Raw genomic sequence first — 16970 nt, forward strand, 5'->3', positions numbered from 1 at the left:
TTGGACTGGCAACGCTACTAAAAGGCCCCACAGGACTGAGGGGCAGCTCCGGACTGAGGGGCAGCTCCGGGCTGAGGGGCAGCTCCGGGCTGAGGGGCAGCTCCGGGCTGAGGGGCAGCTCCTGGCTGGCTGGCGGCTCTGGCAGCTCCTGGCTGGCTGGCGGCTCTGGTAGCTCCTGGCTGGCTGACGGCTCTGGCAGCTCCTGGCTGGCTGGCGGCTCTGGCAGGTCCTGGCTGACTAACGGCTCTGGCAGCTTCTGGCTGACTGACGGCTCTGGCAGCACCTGGCTGACTGACCGCCCAGGACAGACTGGCGGCTCTAGCAGCTCAGGACAGACTGGCGGCTCTAGCAGCTCTGGACAGACGGGAGACTCTAGCAGCTCTGGACAGATGGGAGACTCTAGCAGCTCTGGACAGACGGGAGACTCTAGCAGCTCTGAAGAGATGGGAGACTCTAGCAGCTCTGGAGAGACTGGAGACTCTAGCAGCTCTGGAGAGACGGGAGACTCTAGCAGCTCTGGAGAGATGGGAGACTCTAGCAGCTCTGGACAGACGGGAGACTACAGCAGCTCTGGACAGATGGGAGACTACAGCAGCTCTGGGCAGATGGGAGACTCCAGCAGCTCTGGACAGGCGGGAGACTCTAGCAGCTCTGGACAGGCGGGAGACTATAGCAGCTCTGGAGAGACGGGAGGCACTAGCAGCGCTGGACAGGCGTGAGCACCTGTAGACAAAGGACGGAGAGACAGCCTGGTGCAGGGGGCTGCCACCGGAGGGCTGGTGCATGGAGGTAACACTGGATGGACCGGACCATGAAGGCGTACTGGAGATCTTGAGAGCAGGGCTGGCACCATCCGCCCTGGCTGGATCTTCACCCTAGCCCAGCAGATGTGGGGAGCTGGGATGTAGCGCACCGGGCTAAGCACGCGTACTGGGGACACCGTGCGTTCCACTGCATAACACGGTGCCTGACCAGTACAACGCTCGCCACGGTTAGCCCTGCTAGGGGCACTGTAGCGCTGAGCTGGCACAGGAAGTGCAGGGCTAGGGAGGTGCACAGGAGGCCTGGTGCGTGAAGCTGGCACAGTCTTCACCAGATGACTAACACGCACCTCAGGATGAGTATGGAGAGCTGACCCAGGTGCCATCAAATCCCCGACACGCTCCGTTGGGTGAATGTTGTGCCTCATGCACCCAAACACAGCACCTCCCCCATAACTCTCTCCTCCAATTTCTCTATTAACTCCTTCACTGTCTCTGCTTCGCTCACCTCCAACACCGGCTCTGGTTCCATCCTTGGCTCCTTACGGTAAACAGGGGGAGTTGGCTTAGGTCTGACTCCTGACTCTGCCACACTCTCCCTGTGCCCCCCCAATACATTTTTGGGGCTGCCTCTCGGTTTTCCAGCCGCGCTGCCGTGCCAGTTCCTCGTAATGCCGCCTCGTTCGCTGCCTCCAGCTCTGCTTTGGGGCGGCGATATTCCCCTGACTCTGCCCAGGGTCCTTTTCCATCCAACTCGTCCTTCCATGTTCATAAGTCTTGTGATGCTAGCCGCTGCTGCTGCTGCCCGTTACCACGCCGCTTGGTCCGGTTGTGGTGGGTGGTTCTGTAACGGCTTTCTTCTGTGGACGAATTTTTTTTTTTTAGTGATGGTTTTTCACTGTTTAAACTTATTGCAAATGTACAAAAGTCAGCCAGCAAGTCAGCATCCATCAGTCAATAAGATATATTATAAACCCACTTTGTCCAACTCGGTTAGAAGCCAACTATCACATATTTCAGAGCTAACCCAAAATTCACAGAGCCTTCAGTTTAAACCATAATAAAAACATAAACCACGTAGGTACGTTCTAGCTGCGGGTCCAGTTCTGATATTATGTGTAGGCCTAGCTGAGGCGACCCCAAATCCCGAGTTTCGGCTCAATAGGTAATTCGGAGCCCGAGCAGCGACCTTAATTGGTGCAGAAAATCCACTTTTTCCGGGCGTTGCTACGGTGTCCTTGATTGCGCTATCGGACAGAAACATTAGGGTCCGTCTCTATGGGCCGAGGTGGTTTCAATGCACCTAGTCTTGTGACTCTGGGACTTTTAGAAATGTCGTAATTTTTGCGATGGTCAAAATGAATTGAAGTTATTACAAATGTACGAGGCTGTTTCTTGGTCTGAGAACCTTCTAAAGCCACATAACTCACCGTGCACTATCACCTTGAGCTCTAGAACAGGTTTCTAAAGTTTCAGAGCTCTAGGTCTAACGGTTCTTTGATAGTTCAAACGAAGGTAACTGTTGCAGGCTCTGTGTGTCTTTAAGCCCCACACTGTGTCTGTCACGTTCTGACCTTTATTCCTTTGTTTTGTCTTTATTTAGTATGGTCGGGGCGTGAGTTGGGGTGGGCAGTCTATGTTCATTTTTCAATATTTTCTATTTCTGTGTTTGGCCTGATATGGGTCTCAATCAGAGGCAGCTGTCTATCATTGTCCCTGAATGAGAACCATATTTAGGTAGCCTGTTTTCCTTTGTGTTTTGTGGGTGGTTATTTTCAGTCGTTGTGTGTCTGCACCAGATAGAACTGTTTCGGTTGTCACTTTGTTGTTTTGTATTTTTGAAGTGTTCAGTTGTTTATTAAAAAGATGAACACTAACCACGCTGCGCTTTGGTCCTCTCCTTCTCCCATCCAAGACAACCGTTACAGTGTCACTCTGTCCTTGCTGTGTGTGTGTGAGGTTTTCTTGGAAATCTGATGGGAGGAATGACTGATTTACAGTTCACGAGGGTTGTCTAATCACACATATGAAGTTTTGGAAAGATGTGACCTTTTTACAAACACAACACCTCTGTGTGTTTTTATGCCCCGCACTGTGTCACTCCATCCTAGCTGTGTGTGTGTGAGAGTTTTTTATTGTACATCCAATGGGAGGAATGACTGATTTATAGTTTGTGAGGGTTGCCTAATCACATATATGATATTTGGGAAAAATGTGACATTTTTAACCCTTCAAAACAGCCCCTATGATATGAAGGGGACCATTCAATCTTTTCATGTTGATATCTGTAGAGGTACAGGTGACCCTGAACACTTGGCAAAATGACTTGAAGGAGTTGAAATTTGCCTGCACAGAAGCAGAGTTAGAGCATAACCTGTAAACCCATGTTATGGAGAAACTCAGAGGTGTCAGACTACATGAACCGGTGCACACAGCTAGAATAACTCTGTTTATTGTCCACCCCAACCTCGCCCTCGTCTCTGTGTGTCCCAGAGGATGCATTATGTCCAAAGCATCATTAAATCACTACTAGTCAGGCTTCTGGGCTTGCTATTTGCACGGTCGCCGCAGTCAGACAGAGCAAGCTACGGTCAAGTGGAGCACCTCCTTGAACTCGACACGGCCTAGAGATTACGATGATGCCATTTGCCAACACTTTTAATGTTGATTTCAGTCTGTCCATTTTGTGATGGTTCATCACTGTTTAAACTTATTGGAAATGGACTAAAGTCAGCCATCAGGTCAGCGTCTCTCACTCAATAAGATATCATTCTGACACCAAACTGATAAATATTGACGCCAAACCTACTTTGTCCAACACGTTTAGAAGCCAACTATCACATATTTCAGAGCAGGCCCAAAATTCACAGCGCCTTCTGTTTAAACCATATTAAAAACTTAAAACACCTTCTAACTGAGGGCCCAGTTCTGACATTATGTTTAGGCCTAGCTGAGGCGACCCCAAATCCTGAGTTTCGGCTCGATAGGTCATTCGGAGCCCGAGCAGCAACCTGAATGTGCTGAAAATGAACTTTTTCTGTGCGTTGTTACGGGGTCCCTCAAAGAACTATCGGACAGAAACTTGTTTACTCAGAGCATGTGCCAACCAGCTGGCAACTGTCTTCACTGACATTTTAAACCTCTCCCTGACCAAGTCTGTAATACCTACAGACCACCCTTAGTCCCTGTGCCCAAGAACACGAAGGTAACCTGCCTAAATGACTACCGCCCGTAGCAATCACGTCGGTAGCCATGAAGTGCTTTGAAAGGCTAGTCATGGCTCACGTCAACTTCATCCCGGAAACCCTAGACCCACTCCAATTCAGATACCGCCCCAACATATCCACAGATGACGCAAACTCAATTGCATTCCACACTGCCCTTTCCCACATGGACAAACGGATCACCTATGTGAGAATACTGTTCATTGACTACATCTCAGCGTTCAACACCATAGTGCCCACAAAGCTCATTACTAAGTTAAGGACCCTGGGACTTAACACCTCCCTCTGCAACTGTATCCTGGACTACCTGACTTGCCGCACCCAGGTGGTAAGGGTAGGCAACAACACATCTGCAAGCTGATCCTCAACATGGGTGCCCCGCAAGGGTGCATGCTAAGTCCCTTCCTGTACTCCCTGTTCACCCATGACTACGTGGTCAAGCTTGGCTCCAACACCATCATTAAGTTTGCTGACGACAAAACAGTGGTAAGCCTGATCACCTTAAGTCACTACAGAGGGTAGTGCGTATGGCTCAGTACATCACTGGGGCCAAGCTTCCTCACATCCAGGACCTCTATACTAGGCGGTGTCAGAGGAAGGCCCTAAAAATTGTGAAAGACTCCATTCACCCATGTCATAGACTGTTCTCTCGACAACTGCACGGCAAGCGGTACCGAAGCGCAAAGTCTAGGTCCAAAAGTACTCCTTAACAGATTCTACCCCCAAGCCATAAGACTGCTTAACAATTAGTAAAATGGCCACCCAGACTATTTGCATTAACCCAACCCTCCCTTTGTTTTTAAACTGCTACTACTTGCTGTTTATTATATATGCATAGTCACTTTACCCCTACCTACATGTGCAAATGACCTAAATTACCTCGACTAACCTGTACCCCCGCACATTGAATTGGTACCGGTACCCCCTGTATATAGCTTCATTATTTTGTAACTTTTTTTTACATTTGTTTATTTAATAAAGATTATTTAGTAAAACTCTATTTTCTTAAAATTCCATTGTTGGTTAAGGGTTTGTAAGTAAGCATTTCAAGGTAATGTCTACACCTGTTGCGTTCAATGCAGTTGACAAATACAATTTGATTTGATTTGATTTTAACTCTGTGTTTGATACACTTGCTGGTGTTTCTTTTATTTTGGCAGATACAGTACATGCACTGTATGTGTTTTTGATAGTTATCATTTTAGAAACTATTGATCCTCTTTGGCTAAAGTATGCTCTCTGTTGTATTTTAAACATTGAGAGCGGGCTCCTGTGGTTGGATAAAAAAAAAAATTAAATTGTAAAAAGTATTTATTTTGTATTTGTTTTGCCCCTTGGGTCCCCTACGGGCTTGGTCCCAGCTCCTGAATCACACAATTTACTAGTCACATTGATTTATGTGCAATTACCCAAGTTGCCCCCCTACCTCCTCTCCTCCCCATCTACAAATAACAAAGTGGCCGCAGCAGCAGGCCTCTACACTCATTGAGAGTGGGCTCCTGAATCCCCCTGTGGTTGGCGGTTGCAGTAAAAAATAAATATATAATACATACTGTATATATGGGGCCCAGGGGCAATAGCCCCAGTAAGCCAGCCCTTCTTCCTATGTCAGAAAATAGCCAAGGCATATTGACCTTATTTCTATGTGTTTCTGGATCAATCAATACAATTTCTGAATCCTTAAAATTTCAATTTTGGTGTCTTGAGGTTTCCTATGACCTATAGGCCTAGGCGAAATACATTAATTTTGCAATGTATTAGCCTACTTCTTAGGTCTATATAATATTTACTACACAACTGAAATATCAACATCAGTCATGGCGATTTTATAGGATTCCAGAGCCTTGACAGATGCACACACACCACTGTGGTGACACGTCCCCAAATGACTATCTCTGTCCCCACGTTGTAATTACCCCTCCCCCACTCTTTACCGCGCAGAGCCAGAGAGGGAAAATCACATTCACCTGGAGAAGCGCGTGCCAAATGCAGGTCACCGCTGTCCCTAAAAAAAGGGTGAGTAATATAATATTTTCATGCTGTAGTACAATTCCAACGCCATAAATCCTTGTATTGGTTTATGAACTATGTTAGCCTAGTTAGTAGTTAGTGAGCTAGCATTAGCAACAAACAAGCTATCTAGCTAATGCACTAGTGAGCCAGTTTTGTTGACATTTGGGCGGGTAGCTTGGTTAGCTAAGTATTGATATTAATGGATAGCTATTTCAGTCAATTCTATCAGTGTGGTTATAAGTAACATGCATTGACAGCTAAATGGGACGCGTGATAACCTTGAGTAGGTCTAAGGTAACAGTTTGATAACATTAGATGGTGCATTGTTAGTTTAGCTAGCTAAAGTTGGCTAGCTTGCAACCAGGTGTTGTGCACCCCACCTTGCATCTCATGGCAGAGTGGAAGAGGGAAAGTATGATATTTATTTTTTTACTGCTTCTAACGTGCTTGTTTGGTAGTCAAACAACAAACATTCATATACATATCATCTAACAAACATTGTTTCTTATAAATTGTGGTTTAACCTTTCTGATCTCCCCATCCCGGATCCGGGATCGTGAATACAGACTCAAGCTCATTACCATAACGCAACGTTAACTATTCATGAAAATCGCAAATGAAATGAAATAAATATGCTAGCTCTCAAGCTTAGCCTTTTGTTAACAACACTGTCATCTCAGATTTTCAAAATATGCTTCTCAACCATTGCAAAACAAGCATTTGTGTAACAGTATTGATGGCTAACGTAGCATTTAGCATTAGCATTCAGCTGGCAACATTTACACAAAAAAACAGAAAAGCATTCAAATAAAATCATTTACCTTTGAAGAACTTCAGATGTTTTCAATGAGGAGACTCAGATAGCAAATGTTCAGTTTTTCCTGAAAGATTATTTGTTTAGGACAAATCGCTCCGTTTTCTGCGTCACGTTTAGCTATGAAAAAACCCCTGTATCCAGGATTGTGTAAATCTATCAGCAAGCTCATTAGCATAACACAACGTTAACTATTTATGAAAATCGCAAATGAAATGAAATAAATATGCCATCTCTCAAGCTTAGCCTTTTGTAAACAACACTGTCATCTCAGATTTTCAAAATATGCTTCTCAACCATAGGAAAACAATCATTTGTGTAAAAGTAGCTAGCTAGCGTTAGCATTTAGCGTTAGCATTTAGCGTTAGCATTTAGCGTTAGCATTAGCATTAGCATCCAGCACGCAACATTAACAAAAACATAAAAGCCTTCAAATAAAATCATTTACCTTTGAAGAACTTCTGATGTTTTCAATGAGGATACTCTCAGTTAGATAGCAGATGCTCAGTTTTTCCAAAAAGATTCCTTGTGTATTAGAAATAGCTCCGTTTTATACATCACATTTGGCTACCAAAAAAAATCTGAAAATTCAAATACAAATACGTCACAATGCTGCTAAGACCTTGGGCGAACGACAGAAAGTGTAGGCTCATTCCTTGCGCAATCACAGCCATATAAGGAGACAATGGAAAACAGAGCTTCAGAAATTCTGCCAATTCCTGGTTGATGCATCATCTTGGTTTCGCCTGTAGAATGAGTTCTGGGGCACTTACAGACAAAATCTGCAGATTCTGAAACTTCAGAGTGTTTTCTTTCCAAAACTGTCAAGAATATGCATAGTCGAGCATCTTTTCGTGACAAAATATCACGCTTAAAACGGGAACGTTTTTTATCCAAAAATGAAATAGCGCCCCTAGAGCTCTTTAAGCCATGAATGTTGATGTTCTGATTTTCTGCCTTGGTATATTTAAGCAGTAAGGAACGGCTGAGGACTGTTCTTATGCAAGAGGCAACGCGGAGTGCCTGGTTACAGCCCTTAGCCGTGGTATATTGGCCATATACCACAAACCCCCGAAGTGCCTTATTGCTTAAATATACCAGAGTTACAGCCAATCAACATCCAGGACCCAAACTACCCAGTTTATAATGTCTGCTTTATTCCACAGATTAAGGATAGATTTGAGTTGGCCTGATGGAGAGATCTTCCAGACTGCTCCGGCCCATGGAGGATGCAGAGCATCACATAAGATCAAACATTGATAAACCAGTACTTTACCAGTGTTTTATCAATATCTTTAAAGGTAAGGTGAATATTGAATATATTTCTGACAGTCCTAAATATGCCAGCTATGAATCAGATGTATATTTTAGAGGTTAGTGGGAAACAGTGAATTGGGATATATGGGCACAGTCACCCAGGAAAAAGGTTTTAAGGAATAGTTTGCCATGTCTTTGTATTATGGTCATATGATTCTTAAAGGTTCACTACAGTCACATGATGCTCCATCTGAAATCTCCTTCCACCTGAGAAGGCCCACCTTGAAAACAAATCATTAGTTTAGAAGATAAAGTAAGAGTGACAACTGAATCTAGCCTCTTGAAACAGACAGAGCAGTGCATCCCCCTCCCCAAACTCCCTGCTGCACACCTGAACCTCATTTTGATTGGCGGTGATATGTGTGGGATCACTTTTAGACAGTGTGAGGTCACTTTATAGGAGCAGTTGTTTTTGAAGAAGCTTGGCAAGTTGAATGGGGTGATCATGTGACCAGAGTGGATTATTCTCTGTAATAATTGACAAGCACAATGCAATATCTCCTAATGTTTGTATTTTTTGTCTGCTAAGAACGAGGAGTTTTTGCCACTGAATTCATATCCAAAGGAGGCTTTGTTGTGGAGTACCGAGGTGAACTGCTTACACAACAGGAGAGCGAGGTCCGAGCTGATCAGTACAATGATTCTGAAAAGGTGTTTATTTTCAATGGAAAGGAAGAACATGGTGGTAAGTAGGATTGATGAGAACAAAATAAACACATTACTACCTTTTGAGATTTTAAAAAAGCAACAACATTCAAATGGAGACAGACATTTTAATGGTTGGTGGCACAGTATGCACTGTAGGTCTGTCTCAGGCCCAGATCCTAATTTGACCTTGTCCCTGACCTAAACAGTGAGGAAAAATATTATTCTTCAAACCAACTGGTTCGCTATCAGAGCATCTGCACTCCTTTTTTTAAACAACGCGTTAGGGACTTTCAAATCAAATTTTATTTGTCACATACACATGGTTAGCAGATGTTAATGCGAGTGTAGCGAAATGCTTGGGACTTTTCTGTCCCTTTTCTGAAATATAAACCCTGTGCTGCAATATCTTCATTAAACTGTGACATGTTATGTTTCTATGCAGCATTGATGCATCTGAAGAGGACTCCTCCCTTGGGAGACTCGTTAATGATGATCACAAAAGACACAATCTCAAAATGAAGGCCATACAAGCAAACGATGAGCCACACTTGTGCCTCTTCGCGACTCGAGATATTGTAGTTGGCAAAGAGTTGACTTATAGTTACGGTGATTCTGACTGGCCATGGACAACACAGGTGAGGAACTTTTTTTTTAAGATGCTAGATGAAATTACCACCCATCTTGGAAGAGCCAGGATGATGAGCAATTCACTACCCTGTCATGCAATATGTTGTAATGCAGACAGTGTCTCTTAACTACCAAGATGTAATTGATGTCTAATTGTTGTCTTGGTTCACTTATTTCAGGTCATCAAAGCTGATGTGTCGTCCAGCCCAAAACCTATGGTAAGAACTTTACTAAAGTCATAGATCAATATGAGTTTCTTTTTTTCTATTTTCACATTTACTATTTCACTTTAACAAATACACATTTATAGTCTAACATCAATTGCACTGGAATGCAGTGCACTTGTTGCATACTAAATATACAATACATTCAAATATATTAAATAAAAACATTAGCAATAAGAACTCAGTAGTTAGGCTCTTTTTAGGTAGCCCAAACTAATGAGAGTATTGCGCTTCTCCTGAAAAGTTCAGTCTTGCATCTGACCAGAATAGGATGTTCAAAACTAAATGTTACACCTATGGCATTTCCTGTAAGCTTTCTTTTACAGTAAGTCCCCAGATGTATACAATGCATTAGATCACATTTTTGGCCAAACCCTGAGTTGATTTGAGGGGATTTTTCAGTGTTTTAAAAATGTTGATTATGTGTCATCATCCAGGGGTGTGTCAGTTTCTACAAAAACAGTCTCATAGTGCGTAGATGTCTGTAACTATTTTGCCTGTTGGTCACAGGCTGGGAGCAGCACGGCTGTGGCAGAGCAGAGCACTTAGGGGTGAAGTCCCTTGCTCAAAGGCAAAACAGCAGTAGGTAGGACACAGGGACATTGAAGCCGGTAACCCACCGTGCTTCAATATCCCCGTATAATACCTATTGCCGTTGTGCCCATCAGCAAGGCACTTTACAACACACACATCACAGGCTGATAGCAGGACAGGGGCTCCCTAAAGTGATTGTTCTCTGTAATAATTTACTAGCACAATGCAATAACTACTAATGTTTTTATTTCTGTGTCTGCTAAGGACGACAAGTTTTGTGCCAATGAATTCCTGTATACAGTAGTCCACCAGATGTAAACAATGCATTAGATCAGGGGTCGGCAACTAGGTTTGGCCTTGGGTAAATTTTTTTCTGGGCTAATAGTCGGCAGGCCAGAACATAATTAGTATAATAACAGCCCAATTCATAGACCTATACAACACTACAAATTATATGCAATTTTGAACACCCGCTTGTTAGTATATTAAACAATTTGATGTCAATAACATAATTTCGATCTGATTCACACTGATAAAATCACCAGTTTATGGCAAGGCGATCCCCTAGGGGAACTCTCCCCCCCCCCCCCCCCCCCCCCGATTCAGCTGAAAAGGTGGCGCAGGGAATTCAAAAATATTCTTTAGAAATGTTTAACTTTCACACAAGTCCAATACAGCAAATGAAAGAAACATCTTGTTCATCTACCCATGTCCGATTTTTAAAAAAATGTTTTACAGCGAAAACACAACAATAATTAAGGATGGTTCTTAATGCAACCGCTGTGTCAAATTTAAAAAAAACGTTACGAAAAAAGCCTACCATGCAATATTCTGAGACAGCGCTCAGACGTAAAAGTATTTCTCCGCCATGTTGGAGTCAACAGAAATACGAAATTACATCATAAATATTCCCTTACCTTTGATGATCTTTCATCAGAATGTAGTGCCAGGAGTCCTAGTTCCACAATAAATCGTTGTTTTGTTCCATAATGTCCAATACTAGTGTCAAATTAGCTGCATTTGCTGGCACTTTCAGCTCACGTGCCCAAAAGCTGATGCTGGTCCAGGAGAACTCGGATGAAAACTTCAAAAAGATATGCACATATTAGCAATCTAGGACAGAGTAGGATGCAGTTCACTATTGGCACACAATTCATCCAAAGTGAAAATACTGCCCCCTATCCCCAACAAGTTAAATGTGTATTTTTTTAATCTCTGTGTATTCTTATCATATTTCTTGTTTCAACAAAGCAGTTGCTGTCAGCAAAATATTCGATCTTAGACGTGCTTATGAATCAAAGTATGGTACTTTCAAAAGTTACCTTTCCACTCAGAGGCCCGACTGACACAGAAAAATGTATGCGTCAACTGCTGGCTACTCGTCCGTTGCTTAACCCAACAACAGAAGGTCACAAGTGCTTCCCTAAAAGCTGTCAGGGTTTAAACATCTTATATTTTCAGAAAGTGAATAGCAAAATCCATTTTTATGTCTCCTCGAATATAGAAGGCTGCAACTCAGCCTCATAGAGACGATCCTTATGGCGGCAGAATGGCAAAGACCGGCCTTGGCTGAAGGTCAGGCAGTATTATACACTATCCGGATGAGATTTGATTTACTGGGGAGGTCGGGTAATGTAATTATGTGCACGAACACGAAACCCCATATCTGTAATTTTTGTCCTGTCTAAATCTGCCATGTCAGTCATTTTTAATGAAAACCAGAATAGCCAAATGTTTTTTTGGTCTCTTGAAAGTATTTGTCCCGTGCGAATCGACATCAAGTTTTATTTGTCACATGCGCCGAATACAACAGGTGCTTACTTTCAAGCCCTTAACCAACAATACAGTTCAGGAAATAGAATTAAGAAAATATTTACTAAATAAAATAAGTCAGATTTCGCAGACACATCAGTATAGAAAGGGTCCCTAACAAACTGCATTGGGGTGGCAGGTAGCCTAGTGGTTAGAGCGTTGAACTAGTAACCGAAAGGTTGCAAGATCGAATCCCCGAGCTGCCCCCTGAACAAGGCAGTTAGCCCCTGAACAGTGGATTGTCATTGAAAATAAGATTTTTTTTTACCTTTATTTGACTTGCCAAGTTAAATAAAGTTAAAATAAAACAAATTTAAAAAAAGCTCCTTTGTGGGGAGACTAAACTCATCAAATCTTGTTTCTGCCTTGACCTTTTCTATTGTCTAGCCTTCTATAGTTACCCACTGTAGGGAAAAGGTTTTGGTGGGGCTGATATCAGAGAAAAGAAAAGCAGTCAATCTTTCAATCATGTCAATAACTGTTTTATCCCTTCCCTGTAGTCCTAAATTAAGTCCAAGTGATTGATGCCACTCAAAATACAATCCTCAGCTACAAACACCTCATTAAGCATATTACACTATTATGTGTTGGGTTTGTTGTGGCGGCAATTGCAGAGAAATGCAATTATCTCCTCCCTAAACTCTCATACTCTCTTGAGAGCTTTAGGCCTACCCTTACTTAGCTACCTAACATCATTATGTAAAAGTTGATCATGAGCAGGCTCAGCAGACTATAAAACAACACATTTTGAAGGATAAATGTTGATTGGATAAAGTTTGATAGTCATAGCTGAGTCCATTGTTTTTAAGTCACAACTGAGTTTAGCCAAAGCATGTTCAGGCAGTGTGGTCTATCCGTGGCAAAAGAGCCAATAGGCGGCAGACAGACCCTTGTACCCCTGTTAGCAGCTCTGATTGGCAGTAACTGGTATGTTACTGATATTGATTGACAGAACTTAACTTCTTTGGGATTACCCCCCTTCTCTCAATTTCCGCCTGAAGACATACCCAAATCTAACTGTCTGAAGCTCAGGCCCAGAAGCAAGGATATGCATATTCTTGGTATCATTTGAAAGGAAACACTCTGAAGTGTCATTTTTTTTCTCATTTTGTCTGTCATAGTTGAAGTGTACCTATGATGAAAATTACAGGCCTCTCATCTTTTTAAGTGGGAGAACTTGCACAATTGGTGGCTGACTAAAATACTTTTTTGCCCCACTGTATATAGAGTACAGGGAACATAATCACTATGTTGAAGTGGTGAAGGGCTGTTCCATTCCATGTTTATGTAAAATACATAAAAAAATATATATCGCACTCACACACACACACACACACACACACAGTATAGCCAATGTGTACTTTACACATTTCATTACAGATTATATTTTTATATATTGCAAATAAAATAAGAAAATCAAAACAAACCAAAAATCTCAAGTGAATAATATTTTATATTATTCATTTCAAACAATGACATTAGCATTAGAATTTACCAATCCAGCATGGCATCCCCGCCATGCAGAAACATGTCTTCCGCCTGGGAGTCGCTGAAAGATTCATCTTCCTGAAGCAACTCGGTCTCGCTGTATCTATCTATTTCCTCTATAATTTGGGTTAAATCTGTATACCTAGACTTTGTTTTTGCTTTTCCTGATTGAAAATGCTATTGAATATGTACTGCTATGCGTAACACCCGTGGCTCCGTCAAGTAGGGTTTGCAATGGCGAATTAACTTATTTTACGCCAGAGTTTACGACAAAGGCTGGTCTTCAAACATATAACCATTACATATTGCCGTTTACCTCAGATCATTGGCTATCTTCCAAGCTAGATTTCAAGATGATCAGTAGTCATTGTGCCAAAATAGTCAATCAACAATAGACTGGTCCTACCATCGGTGCGCAATGATGTCATTGATTGGTGTCTTCAAATCGGTTTGTTTCGGTCAATACGTCCCGGGAAAAGAACCATCAAGTATGGTTGTGTTAGTAACAACCAGAGGATTGCAATGAAACCAACCATGACTGGATAAGCGTTTGTTTAGTGTGTGTAATTACCACGAACGCATTGTCCAAAGTTGAATGAGATGGAAATCACGACGCAGCGGTTTACAAATGTTTTGTGTTAGGCTATAAAAATGGATGTTATCAAACAAAACAAACATTCACTGTGTAGTTAGGACACTTGGCATTGCCACTAGAGGAAGATCTTCAATGGTAAGCAATTTATTTTCTTGTTATTTCTGACTTTCATGACGCTAATGCTTGGTTGGAAAATGCTAGTAATACTTGTGTGTGCGTGGCGCTGTCCTCAGAAAATAGCATGTTTGCTTTTGCAGTAAGGGCTTTTTGAAATCTGACATAGCGGATTAATAAGACGTTCATCTTTTAAATGATGTAAGATACATGTATTTGTAAGAATGTTTACTATAACAAATGGTGTATTTAGAATGTTAGCTCCCTGCAGTTTCACTGGATGTTGGCCTGGTGGGACGTTAACCTCTCTAGGGCCCATCTATCTACCTCATCCCCATACTGCATTTATTTATTTAGCTCCTTTTGCACCACAGTATCTCTACTTGAACATCCATCTTTTGCACATCTACCATTCCAGTGTTTAATTGCCATATTGTAATTACTTCGCCACCATGGCCTATTTATTGCCTTAACTCCCTTATTTGACCTAATTTGCACTCACTGTATATATACTTTTTAAACTTTTTTTTCTTCTGTATTATTGACTGTATGTTTTGTTAATTCCATGTGTAACTCTGTGTTGTTGTATGTGTCGAACAGCCTCGTGAGCTGGTAAAATGCAGGTTTTGCATGTCGGAGGAACATGAGGCCAAAGTCGTTTTGGAGGAGAGCGCCTTGGTGGAGTTGGAGGTGGTCCCGGAGACCCAGATGTCAACGGGTAGTCAATCCATCAGTAGGCCGCAGGGAGAGGTTGGAGGAGCAACGGGAGAGTTGGGCTCATCTCTCGGCGAAGTATATATCGATGAAGAGGCATTCGGGGCCCTCGTGGGGGAGATGAAGGAGATTGTGGAGGAGCTCCAAGTCTCACAAACAAGGACGGCGGAATGTGGGTCCATCTCACCCTTACCTGCCACTCCAAGAACGAAGAGGGATGCCTCCACACCCCAGCAGGCCCTGCAGGAGCCAGGGCTGTTTGTGCACTCGGTTGAGGCCCGGAGGAAGAATGGGGGAGGGCCAGAGTGGGCTGGGAGGGGTGGGGGTGTGAGAGCGATTGGGGACAGTGCCACAGAGGTGGCCCCCCAGTCACCGCGAGTATCATCTCTCCCACTCATCCCTATGTACATAGATCTGGTGGCCCCTGCGCTGTGTATGCCCGATGGAGATGGAGTGTTCCAGGCTTTTTCTGGGACGCCGGGACCCCCCATCCACAACCCCAACCCCTTCACCGCATCTTGGGCTTCTCAGAAGGGGGATGCAGTGGATGGGGAGGCCTCAGAGGTAGGGGGTCAAGAGCCCTTGTCCGTGGATGTACGAGGGGTTGGGGAGATGGTCAGTACTACAGGGTCCATCTCTCCAGCTCTTCCAGATGGAAGAGACATGTCGTCCCCGGGGCTGTTTTTGCCATATGGGGGGATGGGGTGTCTCAGGCTAGTTCTGGGACGCCGGGACCCCCCATCCCCAACCCCTTCCCCGCATCTTGGGGTTCTCAGGGGGGCAGTATGGGGGGTGGGAAAGCTGGGGGGGCCTCGGAGGCTGCTGGTCCAGCGTCCAAGTTCGACGAGGACCTTTACCCACCGGACAGAGTGAGTACTTGAACCCTGCACCTGGTTGACTTTTCTTTTTAATTGTGCAACCATGGCAGAGATTCAAATAATGACTATGAATGTTCGGGGTCTAAGGGACACTGTAAAAAGAACTGCTGTCTTTAGTTGTTTATCAGACATATGTTTTACCTTTTGTTTCTTGAAGGAGGTACATTTAAGGGATGGGGGGATGTAGAGCAGTTTAAAAAAGAGTGGGTAAAAGCGAAGTCAGTGTGGGGGGTGTCCACTCATCAGGGGTTGGGATTTTGTTTGGGACACGGGAGGTGAGGGTGGAAGGCACGTACGTTGCGACGCAGGGGAGGGTTTTGGGGGTGGACATAGCGTTAGGGGATTTTAGACTTTGGATTATAGGGGTATACGGGCCACAGACGGTGCCAGAAAGAAGTGAGATGGTGGAGTGTCTGGCACCTCTGTGTGCAACAAACAGAGTTTTGGTAGTGGGAGGGAATTTTAATGTAGATTTAGGAGGGGTGGAGATGGTAGCGTGGGGACCATCACCGGACTTATGGCAAGCCATGGTTTGGTGGATGGAGGCCTTAACACTACTCAGGCGCTGGCAGGTCCCACGTGGCGTATCTCCCGGGGGGGTTGTGCGGAGGCTGGACTATTTATTTCTACCCAAATCCTTGAGGCTTTTGTCTGGGCTTTTGGTGCCTGTGATTTTCTCAGATCACGACGGGGTTCTCCTTCGGGTCAAGGCGCCTGTCTGCCTTTTCTGTAGGGGGTACTGGAAGCTCGACTGAGACATCCTGGAGGAGCGGGCTTTTGTCAATGCTTTCTCAGTTTTTTTCGGGGCTTGAGGGCCTATGTGCGGAGGGGTTCTGGAATGGTAAGAATTAGGGTATTTATTATTGGTTGGACGTGTTTGGCCTCTCCTCATGGGTCAAGCAGGGATGCCCGCTCTCGGCACTCCTTTTCGTGCTCTATATGGAGCCCCTGGCGGCTGCCATTAGGGCTGACGCAGGGGTGGAGGGCTTGCTGGTCCCTGGGAGCGGCAGTTTGCGTGTTAAGGTGACGCAGTACGCCGATGACACCACCTTGCTTTTGTGCAAGGACTCGTGCCTGCTAAGGTCTCTGGCCATAATTGGAGACTTTACCCGCGCGTCGTGAGCGGTCCTTAACCTCGCCACGTTGTCTGTTAAGTATTTCGGCAGATGGCGGGGTAGGACGGACGTGCCCGGGGGACTATCTCTCT

General features: G+C 44.1%; 1 long non-coding RNA gene across 1 annotated transcript; it reads left to right on the plus strand.

Annotated features, from left to right (window-relative positions):
* The first annotated feature begins 5921 nt into the window (after window positions 1–5921).
* Window positions 5922–9760, plus strand: LOC110511723. Its single transcript, XR_002471783.2, has 5 exons — window positions 5922–6001; window positions 7979–8113; window positions 8659–8814; window positions 9220–9412; window positions 9584–9760. It is a non-coding gene; the product is annotated as an uncharacterized LOC110511723 (long non-coding RNA).
* The last annotated feature ends 7210 nt before the right edge of the window (window positions 9761–16970 follow it).

The sequence above is a fragment of the Oncorhynchus mykiss genome, chromosome Y, assembly GCF_013265735.2.
Source record: "Oncorhynchus mykiss isolate Arlee chromosome Y, USDA_OmykA_1.1, whole genome shotgun sequence".
Taxonomy (NCBI): Eukaryota; Metazoa; Chordata; class Actinopteri; order Salmoniformes; family Salmonidae; genus Oncorhynchus; species Oncorhynchus mykiss.